The sequence below is a fragment of the Oryctolagus cuniculus genome, chromosome 5, assembly GCF_051225735.1.
Source record: "Oryctolagus cuniculus isolate XC-2025 breed Fujian yellow rabbit chromosome 5, ASM5122573v1, whole genome shotgun sequence".
Classification (NCBI taxonomy): domain Eukaryota; kingdom Metazoa; phylum Chordata; class Mammalia; order Lagomorpha; family Leporidae; genus Oryctolagus; species Oryctolagus cuniculus.
Window position 1 is genome coordinate 2,463,849 of NC_142871.1, and position 8,900 is coordinate 2,472,748.

Below are 8,900 nucleotides of genomic sequence, written 5' to 3' on the forward strand. Positions count from 1 at the left end.
CCTGTAAGAACATTCAGACTGCACAGAGACACAGGGTGACCCCTGAACCCCTCCCAGGCCTCCTCTGCCCTTGGTGTTGACCGTGGCCAGAGTGGGTGGTTTGGGATCTTTTTCCTCCATTTGTCACCTTGAAAAAGGCCCTGTCTTCCCAGCTTTGCCACACTCCGTCATAAAGTCTGCTGGGGCCCTCACGGGGTGGGGGGTGGCCATGGGGGTCGACCCAGCTGGAGCCCACGGAGCCCCAGGGGCCCAGGAGCAGGAAAGATCTCTGGTAAAACAGGTGGACGGTTGGGGGCAGTGAAGAGGAAGAATGGGGTGGAGAGGCCAGGAGGTGAGTCTTGCAAGCCCAAGTCTGCTTCCTGGGAGGGACCTGGGAGGGACCTGGGAGGGAACCAGGCAATTAGTGTGCAAATGCAGAGCCCTGAGGTGGGGGGGGGGCAGCGGGAGGCCAGATGCGGCCTCCCCCACCTCACCTCCCCCTCCTCAGCCGGGGGTCCCAGGAACCCGCAGCTCTGCTGCTTCTCCCACACAGCCCTGAGCGCTTCCCAGAGCAGGCCTGCAAGGGGCCCATGAGGCAGGGGGAAAGTGCGGCCTTTGTCCCTGCCGGGACCCAATTCCCGACTTCACACAGCCGGGGAGTGATCGCGAAGAGCTGTGCTGCAGGTGGGTTGACCCTGTCCGGTGTCTGTTGCTAGTGAAAAGCTCGCCCCACAGCTCAGGGCTTAGCTGATGAGCAACAGCTGTGTTGAAGCTGAGCCGTTACGGAAATTCCGGCCTAGGCGCTGGGAGCAGAGGACTTCCTGGGCAGCTTCCGGCCTCTCTCTTACCCTGGGCGTCTCCAGGGCTGTGTCTCCTGGGGACACAGGGCTCGGGTCTATTGCGACTCGCGGTGAGAGGGCTGCAAGAGCACCGCGTCCGCGTGGAACCGCGAGGACCGACGGTGCCTCTGCTCCTGTCTTGGCCAGCTGGGAGCAGTCCCCCACCCCACTCCCGCCTCCCATGTGTTTTCAGTGTGGTGGTGGGGAGCCCAGCCGGCCATGAGGTCAGCCGTGAGGTCACCACGGCTGCACTAAATGTGGAGACACGCAGACTGGCTTTACTTGACGCTTCATGACTTCAAGACCCGCGTGAGATGTGTTCACGGTTTTGAGTTACCGTGTATAGCGTTCTGTAGACCTAATCCCCCAGGACTGTAGACACTCTCCCAGGAGCGTGGTAGAAAGGGTTCAGAGCCGTGAACGAGTCCTGGCCAACTTCCAGGAGGAGGTTGGCAGCAGGTGTCCGTGCTAAAGTGCATGTGGGTTTTGTCTCCGAGGCAGCGTGTGTGCCGTCATCACGAATCATGGGGCGGGGCGGCGATCAGCAGGTGCTTCCTGCCCTCGCGCGAGTGCTGGCACGGGACGGGTGGCCCCGCGGGCTGCCCACGTGACTGCACTAGCCAACGTGAGGACTTGGCTGACGTGAAGGGCCGTTTGTTCCAAGGTTCCCTGTGACCGCAGTTGGCCCAGCCCGCGGGCCCCGTGTTTTCCGCCTCCCGCCCCCACTCCGCAAGGTTATGCTGCGATTCCATCCTTGGGCACGTAGGTGAGGCAGACAGGAATGAGAAAACAAACACAAGTTGGTAAGGCCTGAGGACACACTTAACCTCGGAAACGGTCACTTCTGTCCACTGGAGAAGTGACCACGTGGCCGCCTCTCCAAAAGCAGAGGCGGAGTCTCCTCTGGCCACGGCCCCAACAGCAGTGTCCTTGGGGAGTGACAGAGCGGAGCCTGCCCAGGTCTGGGGCCGGGAGCCACCCACGGCTGCATCACAGCCGTCCTCGGGAGCTCTCCCGGAGCTCTTAGCTACTGGGGGCCGACCAGAGCCAGTGTTGGCGTTGCTGGGCCTCACCTGACTGCACAGGAGTTGGGTGAGGGTTAGCTGCTCCCTGAGAGCTTTATTCAGAAAGCTGGTTGCAGGTCAAATCTGCGTCCTCTAGAGATGCGTATCTGAGACAGGTCATTGGCCAGCAGCCGCAGCGCGTCACTCCTCTGTATTCCTGATGAGCTCAGCTCTTAGTCTGCTTTTTTTTTTTTTTTTCCCAAGATTTATTTTACTTATCTGAAAGGCAGGACACACAGAGAGAGGTCTTCCATCCACTGGTTCACTCCCCAAATGGCCACAACAGCCGAGGACTGGGCCAGGTTGAAGCCAAGAGCTGGGAACTTGACCTGGGCTTCCCACATGGGTGGCAGGGTCCAGGGGTTCGAGTCATGTCCTGCGCTTCCCAGGCACCTTAGCAGGAAGCTGGATCCGAAGCGAAACAGCTGGGACTCAAACCAGCACTCCAGTGTGGGATGCCGGTGTCACCAGGGGCGGCTTCCCCCTCTGTGCCACAGCACCGGCCCCTGCGGCTCTAACTCCTTCAGCTGTTCCGAGGGGCAGAAGTGACACCATCTCGGCCTCTGCTGGCCGTTCCGCGGGGGCGGCTTCGGGTGAGTGTTCTGTTTCTGGTTACCAGATGCTGCCGTCGTCAAAGCCTGTTCCCCCCCACGAGTGTGAGCCCTGCTGACAAGGCAGGGCGGGTCTCAGTTCTTCGCTTTCTAGCTGACTTTTAAGGAACAGGTGCCGTGGCTGTTTGGGTTGCAACGATAATTATTAACCTGCCTCTGTGAGCATAGCCACGTGTGGATTTCCAGAGTGGACGAGGTTCTTGAGCGCGCTCCTTGCCTGGGCTCCGAGTCGCGCTCTGGGCCTGCAGGAGCCCCTCTGCAGGTGCCCCCGAGACAGGGTCCCGTTCAGCGCCCGGAGCTCCCCACTCTGGCAGCAGAAGCCTCGCACAGCCTGTTCCCTGCCTGGGCGTGGGGGCGCGTTTCTCCACAGAGTCTGGGGACGCGGAGTGGCGTTTGTGACTGCCAGTGGACTCTCGGCCGAGGGCGTTGCTTCTTGGCCATCTCGGCGGACGGTGCCGAAAAGGGTCTTTATGTCACCAAAGCGCATGGATCATTTCCACTTCGAGCCTACTAGCTCCGTCATCTCTCGGCTGTGTAGTTGAATCTTCGTACTGATGACGGTATTCCTCATCACACCTACATCTCACGTGTTCACACCACAGCACCGTCGTTTCCACGAGCAGCGGAGCTACTGGGTGGAGGCTGAGAATCTCTGACACTGTTACAGTGTTACAGTGTTACAGTGTTACAGATGCGTCTGAATGTGTCTCCTGAGCCGTGAGCGCTGACAGTGTCCCAGATACACGTGGAACGCTCCTTATTCTGTTCTCTAAGCACCTACTCAACACGGACTGCAATGCCGTGGCTGGTTTTCTCTGCAGTGCGTGGACCCCTGAGTTCCGGCAGGGCTGGTTCTCGGAAGGCGGAGGTTGGGCTGCTCGCGCTGGACGCCGAGCGGACTCGTCTCTAAGCCCCACTCCTCCCGTGCCTGGTCTGGCTGAGCAGTCCTGCCTTCTCTGAGTTACAGCTTTATCTCTTTAAATACAGACAGTCAACCTTCCTAAATACCATACTAGGTGTTTCCACCAAGGGTACGTTGTCCGAATTCAAATAATTCCCAGTTAACATTCCCTGGACCTTGTATGAGTCAGTGCTTAATTTCCCTCAGGGGGATTTGAATTAGATGTGGCACCGTAAGATTCCACTTGATAAGCAAAAGTGCATCCGGAAATCAAACTCTAGGGGTTTCTCTGAGATAATCTTCATCTGTAAGTCAAAATGTAGACTCTATGTGTGTACTTTCTAGCCCAACTAAATATCCTTTATTTAATTTTTTAAGGATGCATTTATCTATTTGAAAGAGTTAGAGAGAGGGAGTAGAAAGGGAGCTTTCCATTCACTGGTTCACTCCCCCGATGGCTGTGACAGCCAGGACTGGGCCATCCTGAGCTGGAGCCAGGAACTCCGTCCGGGTCTCCCCGGAGCGTGGCAGGGCCCAAGCCCTTGGGCCATCTTCCGCTGCCTTCCCAGGCACGTCAGCAGGGAGCTGGATTCCAAAATGAGCCTGTGCTTACCTGATTTGCCGGGGTCACAGGTGCCACACCAGCCCCACTACACACCCAGGACGCATCTGGGGAGAGACTTCCCTGCTCGGCTCACCTGGAGCCCTCCAATGGGTGTGCACCTCCCAGAGTCTGGAGGGCGCCATGCTGAGCTGTGAGGGTGCGAGTCGTGGGCACATGAGCTTTGTGGCCCCAAAGTTTGGCTGCAGGACGGCTGGTGAGAAGAGGTCAGTGTGTTCCCATCAGTGCAGTTCCGGGGTTCTCTCTGGTGTTTCCAAAAGACCCAGTGTCCAAGTTCTAGGCTGAGGGTCTGGGCCAGGAGAGGATGCTCTCCCCGGTGTGCCTGGGCTTCGGCGTGCTGCACTGAAGCAGAGCCGTGCGCGGTCACGTCCGGGGTTGTGAGAGTAGGAGGGGCCTGGGGAGCTGTTTCGTAAGGGGCCCCTGTGTGTTCTGCCCAGGGCGTGTCTGTCTGACCAGCTTCAGAGCCGACGGGCGGACCTTTGGCCAAGGCAGCCCGATCGGTCCAGTGACCTTCGCCAGCTCGAGCTGATAAGTGGCCTGTGACCTCTTGATCTCTCCAGACACAGAGGGTGAGGGGACCACGGGGATCCCACTGTTTTCCGGCTGTTTCCTAACACGTCCAGTGAGAGAGGGGCCTCTCGTGCCGGAGACTTTTAAAGAGTGCCCCAGAAGGGAGACACACCTTAAAAATAGATTGTTGGGGGCAGGCGCTGTGGTACAGTGGGGAAGCCGCCGTGGGATACCCGCATCCCACGTTAGAGTGCTGACTTAAGTCCTGGCTGCTCCACTTCTGATCCAGCCTCCTGCACAACTAAAATCCTTAACTCCAGTGCTTGGGCCCGTGTGCCCACGTGGGGGACACAGATGGAGCTCCTGGCTCCTGGCTGCAGCCTGGCCCAGTCCTGGCTACTGTGGGCATTTGGGAAGTGGACCTGCAGATGGGAGGTCCGCCCCACCCCCTCACATTTTTTTAAATTACCTCAGTGCCGCTGTTACAGCGTTGTCCTTCCTGTAAGAAGGCGGGTGCCCCACAGGAAGGGGCAGTTGAACCAGGTCCTCCTGTAAATATTCCCACAGTCCTTGGGGTGGAGCTGTGCCCTGAAGCCATGATTGTCTCCCCAGGACGATGGGTCTGGCAAACCAAATCTGCTTATGAGCCATCTCAGAACACTCAGCCACGGTGTTTTTTCCTCAACCTGTGTCATCAGCCCCAGGTGAGAGCAGGACTTTTAATAATGGAAGCTTTAGGGGCTGGCACCATGATGCACTGGGTTAATCCTCCACCTGCGGGGCCGTCTTCCCATATGGGCACCGGTTCTGGTCCCGGTTGCTCCTCTTCCAGTCCAGCTCTCTGCTGTGGCCTGGGAAGGCAGTGGAGGATGGCCCAAGTGCTTGGGCCCTGCACCCCGTGGGAGACCAGGAGAAGTGCCTGACTCCTGGCTTCAGATCGGCATAGCTCTGGCCGTTGCGGCCATTTGGGGAGTGAACCAGCGGAGGGAGGGCCTTTCCCTCTGTCTCTCTCTCTCTCTGTAACTCTGCCTCTCAAACAAATAAATAAAATCTTAAAAAAAAAAAAAAAAAAACGGAAGCTTTAAGGACTCGGTAGGATCAGGTCATCGTCTGGTTCCTCCGTCAGCCTGGGCTCAACGCTGAATCCACGCCCCCGACACCAGCGCTGTTTTCAGTCAGGTACGTAGTCCCATTTAGTAAATAAGTCATCGCAGGTGAACAGGTGGGGCAAGCCACCATCGGGATACCCTCATCTTAGGGAGTGGATTTCAACTGCACATCCGAACGGTTTCCGCACTGGCTGACAGTATGAAAATCTTCAGAGCGTCTCCTTGATACTCAATGAATTCTTATTCTGCTTGATACTGGGTTTGCAGTTTCATGAAACTAATGTATTTCCTCATTAGATTTCTGGGAATCCAACAATCCAGTGAAATACCTGAACGTTTTTAGAAACCCAAATTGGTCAAAGTACTTTCCACTCATCTTATTTAAAAAAAAAAAAAAAAAAAAAAAAAAAGATGTAGCTGTTTGCTTATTTGAAAGGCAGAGCGACAGAGAAAGAGAGACAGAAAGAGGTCTTCCCTCTGCTGGTTCACCCTCCAAGTGGCTGCAACAGCCCGGGCTGGGCCAGGAGGAAGCCAGAGCCAGGAGCTCCGCCCTGGTCGGCCACAGGCTGGCCGGGGACCAAATATTTAGGCCGCGTTCTGTTGCAGAACGTTACACGTGATTGACAAGACTCAACATGTTGATAGTCAGTGACTCATTGACAAAGAAATCTGATTTTTAAAAAGATTTATTTAATTATTTTGAAAGAGAGAGAGGTCTTCCATCCACTGGGTCACTCCCCAGATGGTTTCAATCTCCAGCGCTGGGCTAGGCTGCAGCCAGGAGCCAGGAGCTTCTTCCGGGTCTCCCACGCGGGTGCAGGGGCCCAAGGACTTGGGCCATCTTCCACTGCTTTCCCAGGCCACAGCAGAGAGCTGGATCGGAAGTGGAGCAGCTGAGACCCAAACCGACACCTATATGGGGTGCCGGCGCTGTGGTCAGTGGCTTTACCTGCTATGCCACAGCACTGGCCCCAGAAATTTGATTATTATTGTGGCATAAACATTTTAAGATAGCTAGAATCATGACTGATAACATTATACCAAGACTCAGATTTCTAGGAATTTCTCATTTTCTAGGGTGTATATGAAGAAAGCCACACAAACGTAACTCAAAAAGATTTAGCATCGTTTATTGCTTGACAGTGGTTCCCATATAACTTACTATACCAAATAAGCCTACCTAGTTTAATCTCTTTTTATAATGAGAGAATGAAGCCATTTAGGATGTTCCAGGGGACCATGTGGAAAATCCCACAGTTCAGTCAAGACCAAGGAAAATAATTTAGAATTTTATTTGAAGAAGTTCATTTTAAAAAGTCACTGAAAATCTTCAATCAAAATAGGACCACAGGTCACTAAAATAACAGTAATTTTTTTTTTTTGACAGGCAGAGTTAGACAGTGAGAGAGAGACAGAGAGAAAGGTCTTCCTTCTGTTGGTTTACCCCCCAAATGGCTGCTACGCCGGCGCTGTGCCGATCCGAAGCCAGGAGCCAGGTGCCTCCTCCTGGTCTCCCATGCGGGTGCAGGGGCCCAAGGACCTGGGCCATCCTCCACTGCCTTCCCGAGCCACAGCAGAGAGCTGGACTGGAAGAGGAGCAACCAGGACAGAATGTGGCGCCCCAACCGGGACTAGAACCTGTGGTGCCGGCGCCACAGGCAGAGGATTAGCCCAGTGAGCCGCGGCTCCGGCTTAACAGTGATTGTTTTAAACAGTGATAATTAAAGCCATCAATGCTTGTGGACAGCACTGCCTGCAACGCGGTCATCCCATGTTGGGGCAGGTTCCTGTCCTGGCTGCTCTGCTTCCAGTCCAGCCCCCACTGATGTCCCTGGGAATGTGGCCGAGGACGGCTCACGAGCCTGGGCCCTCGCCATCTGCCCTGGGTTCTGCCTGGAGTTCCTGGCTCCCGGCTTCAGCCTGAGCCACACTGCAATGTGGTGCAGGAAGCTGGCTTAGCTCTCCGTGCCTGTGGTGGCCCCAGGTTCAGGGCTGTCAAGGGGTCGAGAGGGGGCAGCTGTGTTTGGGAGGACACGCGTGCTGACATGTCGGGATTAGGGCTGAGGGTAGACGCCCACCACTGAAGCTGGCTGCACTCTGACACAGTGCAGCTTCGTGGGAAGCGTGTTGAGGGACGCGCTGGCGTGGTCGCAGCCTGGGTGAGATCTGACGGCACGTGCTGCACGGTGAGGGCCACAGCCGCGCCTGGGCCGTATGGGGAAGAGACAGTCTACTGTTTCCTTAGCCGCAGCGAGGCCCCTCCCCCGAAGGCTAGGCTGGGAGGGGTGTCGTGCCCTTTGCCACTGTTATGTGGGGACTCTGCGAAACCGGGTCCTTCCCTCTGAGAGCTGGGGTGATCACTGCAGAGGAAAGCGGCCAGGGAGGGCGTCCCCAGGTAAGGAATGGCCCAGCGCATGGAGGGAGGCGGCCCGGCGAGCCCACGCGTGGAATGCACCGCGGCTTAGCTGGCCTGGCTGCTCGGGGTAGCACCCATCCGGTCTTCATGCAGAACCCTCAGTTCTGGGGGAAAACAATTAGAGGAGGTCTCCTCACCCCTGCAGCTCTGTCACAGTACAGAGAGCACCTGCTCTCCTCACCCCTGCAGCTCTGTCACAGCACAGAGAGCACCTGCTCTCCTCACCCCTGCAGCTCTGTCACAGTACAGAGAGCACCTGCTCTCCTCACCCCTGCTGCTGTGTCACAGTACAGAGAGCACCTGCTCTCCTCACCCCTGCTGCTGTGTCACAGTACAGAGAGCACCTGCTCTCCTCACCCCTGCTGCTGTGTCACAGTACAGAGAGCACCTGCTCTCCTCACCCCTGCAGCTCTGTCATAGTACAGAGAGCACCTGCTCTCCTCACCCCTGCAGCTCTGTCTCAGTACAGACAGCACCTGCTCTCCTCACCCCTGCAGCTCTGTCACAGTACAGAGAGCACCTGCTCTCCTCACCCCTGCAGCTCTGTCACAGTACAGAGAGCACCTGCTCTCCTCACCCCTGCAGCTCTGTCTCAGTACAGACAGCACCTGCTCTCCTCACCCCTGCCTCTGTGTGGGGCCCAGCAGGTGCAGGTGCAGGTACCTCAGCTTAGTCACTCAGCGCACCTGCGGGGAGGGGGCTGGGTCTCCTTTCAGACCCCACTTTTGATGCCACGCTGTCAAAAGAAAATCTTTTATAAAGATTTATTTGTTTATTCAAAAGGCAGAGTCAGAGAGAAAGAGAGAGCTCTTTTATCTGCTGGTTCACTCCCCAAGTGGCCACAGTGAC